The sequence below is a fragment of the Schistocerca americana genome, chromosome 1, assembly GCF_021461395.2.
Source record: "Schistocerca americana isolate TAMUIC-IGC-003095 chromosome 1, iqSchAmer2.1, whole genome shotgun sequence".
NCBI lineage: Eukaryota > Metazoa > Arthropoda > Insecta > Orthoptera > Acrididae > Schistocerca > Schistocerca americana.
Window position 1 is genome coordinate 214,326,338 of NC_060119.1, and position 3,510 is coordinate 214,329,847.

The window sequence follows — 3,510 nt, forward strand, 5'->3', positions numbered from 1 at the left end:
TATAATTAGCACTAGAAGCGTGGCAAATGAAGGTTGGCACGTGTAGTGTGAAAACTGAAAGTTTGTCAGAAGTAATAAATTTCGCTACACTCTGACTTAATTTAGCAAAACAATTAATAAAACCGGAAAACTGAAAGTTAATTTAGTGACTGAGATTAATAGTGAACTTTGTTTCTGAAGCATATCGAAATTCAGTAAAATACAGTTAGTCTTGCGCTACCTCAACAAACATTTCAAAAGCTCTTGAATCTACGCCATTTAGAAATAAGAGATATAACTTTGAACTTGAATTAAATGATTCTGAACAATTAACAATAGTAAAATTTAGTACGTACCAAGCTGAGCTGCAGTCACAGGTAAGCTAAAATACGGTAACAAAACTCGCACTCTTAATTTGTGCTCGTGTAATCTAAATATTGTAGCCAGCTATGAATACCTTAACTGAACTTTGAAATTAAAGCAGTGAAATCGAATGATGCTGGCGTTTGAATTTCAACGACACTCGGGTTCATTCCGGAAAAGGAAGGGACCCTGCTTGGTAACGCAATTGGGACAATGAGCAACAAAGGTTCATGCTACGTTGCTGTAATTTAGTTATGGAAATGGAACAGTTTGAAAAGCTGAGGTCTGCCATACAGTTCTAAAACTTTACGTGCTTCCAGTCTTCCTTGTTGGTTGATTGAAGGTTTGAAGCCGTCGATCGGGAAGGTGGCGACAGTCACTCATTGTCGGCCGTCGCTGTTGCAGAAGCTGGATGTTGGCGCTCCTTCTTCTCGACACGGTCACCAGATGAAACGGGCTCTTGATGTGCGCCAGCTAATGCTTCCCGTCCGCGACACCGTGTCAGAAACTATCATGGCAAGTCGAGCGCAATTACATGCTGCCCAACCCCGAAAGCGCGGCAACTCGCGGGAGCGTCACACAACACACTTGCTCCACTGCACTACTCCAGCCAGACCCCCCTCTGCCCGCGCTCCACGCGACAGAGTTAACACTACCAAAGATCCTAAACATTTTGGTTCTCCACACGACCTATCGATGTAATCGTTCGATAGCATAGTTTTCCCTAGGCAAGAACAGGCGTAAAAATACAAATAATATTTACAAAACAACCAATTATACATCGACATAAATGCATAAATATATATATACAAATAGTAAAACAATTACAATATGTAAAGACACAGAAATGTCATATCTTGAGGTAACAAAACAAGGACAAATCTATAGTACAATAGATGGAAATAGAAGGATATGCATTTCTGGCGTTACAAAGTGAAGGCCGTCGGCCACTGCTATGTCCGATTGAGAGGTAATGCCTGAAGTTTGGTATTCTCGGCACACACATGACACTGTGAATCTCGGTATACTGAATTCCCTAACGATTTCCGAGATTCAATGCCCCATTCGTCTATTCCAACTATCATTGCACGTTCAAAGTCCGTTAATTCCCATCGTAAGGCCACGATGAAGTCGAAAATCTTTTCACACGAATCACCTGAGAACTAATGACAGCTTCGCCAATGCTCTGCCCTTTTATGCCCTGTACACAAGATGCTGCCGTCATGTGTATATGTGCATTTCGCTATCCCATGACTTTGTCACCTTACTGCGTAACGACCGCTGTAAATGAAGCAGCGAAGGAAGTTCTAGGAGAAAAAAGGCAACAGCCAATAAGAAATGGTTCAATAACGCATGTGAAAAAGCTGTGAGGGCCAGGAAGAGAGCAAGGGAAGCACACATTCTGGGCAGAAATTGTGCAAAAGAGTAGGACATAAGTCAAGAACATGAGAATGGTTCAAAATGATTCAAATGGCTCTGAGCACTATGGGACTTAACATCTGTGGTCATCAGTCCCCTAGAACTTTGAACTACTTAAACCTAACTAACCTAAGGCCATTACACACATCCATGCCCTAGGCAGGATTCGAACCTGCGACCGGAGCGATCACGCGGTTCCAGACTGAAGCGCCTAGAACCACACGGCCACACCGGCTGGCCCGAACATGAAAATAGTAGCATATAGTATTCAGAGGACAAACGAATGGAAATTCATGACAAACATGATCAATGAAATAGAGAGGATAAATACAATATCTGACAGCATGAAAATGTTTCAGATGATGAAGCTTGTGAGGAACGGGCAAAGAAATGAGCCCTTAGTGATGATAAGGATGGGAATATGCTGACAGCCATGGTGACCATTTGTAACACACATTAATGATGCAGGAAATGGTTTGATAATTCATTAGATTGAATGTTTAATATATAAGCAGTGACAGAGTGCTACACTGTTAGCTAGGAAACGGCCCAGTAACTTATACATGTGTTTGTGTATGATTTAGATACAACCTCAGCCTTTAGCGAAACCTACAGTGCAGCCAGTGAGTTTTGGAAAATTGCACCCCGTCTTCAAGCCAAAAGTGGCCCTTCTGGAGCACCCGACCGCCGTGTCATCCTCAGATGAGGATGCGGATAGAAGGGGCATGTGGTCAGCACACCGCTCTCCTAGTCGTTATGATGGTTTTCTTTGATTGGAGCCGCTACTATTCTGTCGAGTAGCTCCTCAATTGACAGCACGAAGCTGAGTGCACCCCGAAAAATGGCAACAGCGCTTGGCGGCCTGGATGGTCACCCATCCAAGTGCTGACCACGCCCGACAGCGCTTAACTTCGGTGATCTGACGGGAACCGGTGTATCCACTGCGGCAAGGCCGTTGCCTTTTGCAAAATTAGGTAAGCCAAAAATAGAATAGCATAAGAAACTGAAACATTTCTAAATATACACCTTAACTTATTTTCAAAGAAATTTCAGTGTCGTAGTTGATTATTTTACGATATAACTTTCCAGTTAACGTTCAGTTATTTTCATCTTACATCATGTTGTACGAGTATAGCTTGTTTCTGCTCTGCATCCATTATTAATTATCAACGTCGCTTTGGGTGGTGAAGTCAAACTAAACGTGTGGTGTTTTTCTCTTGTATGTACAGTGCTGGAAATATTGATGTGTTAGTTGTAATAAGGTTTAACAATTGCGACCATCACATCAGCACTTGCACCGAAATGTTTACGTATAGTACACGAATGACGTAGCTATCGCAAGGGATGACGTAAGAGGACACAAATTATCATCTTGCACTAATCTAAAGTAGTGTATTGTGCTATTTGACACTCCTTGCTATTGACTGTCGCATAAATGAATGTAATTTATGCTGTTAGTCTGACCTGGAAAAGTGAAGTAGCCTTCCTTTTTGTAGCGCGGGATAGCCGCGCTGTCTCAGGCGTCTTGTCACGGTTCGTGCGGCTCCCCTCATCGGAGGTTCGAGTCCACCCTCGGGCATAGATGTGTGTGTTGTCCTTAGCGTAAGTTAGCTTAAGTTAGATTAAGTAGGACTGATGACCTCAGCAGTTTGGTCCCATTAGACCTTACCACTAATATCCAAAAATTTTCCTTCTTTTCTCGCAGCCCCACGTCATGGTCGGATCCAGGCCGAACATAATTGTACGATT

At 42.8% G+C, this 3,510-nt stretch overlaps 1 pseudogene; it reads right to left on the reverse strand.

Moving 5' to 3' along the window:
• Nucleotides 1-2,603: 2,603 nt before the first annotated feature.
• LOC124556843 lies at nt 2,604-2,721 on the reverse strand (annotated as a pseudogene).
• Between the last annotated feature and the right edge of the window lie 789 nt (nt 2,722-3,510).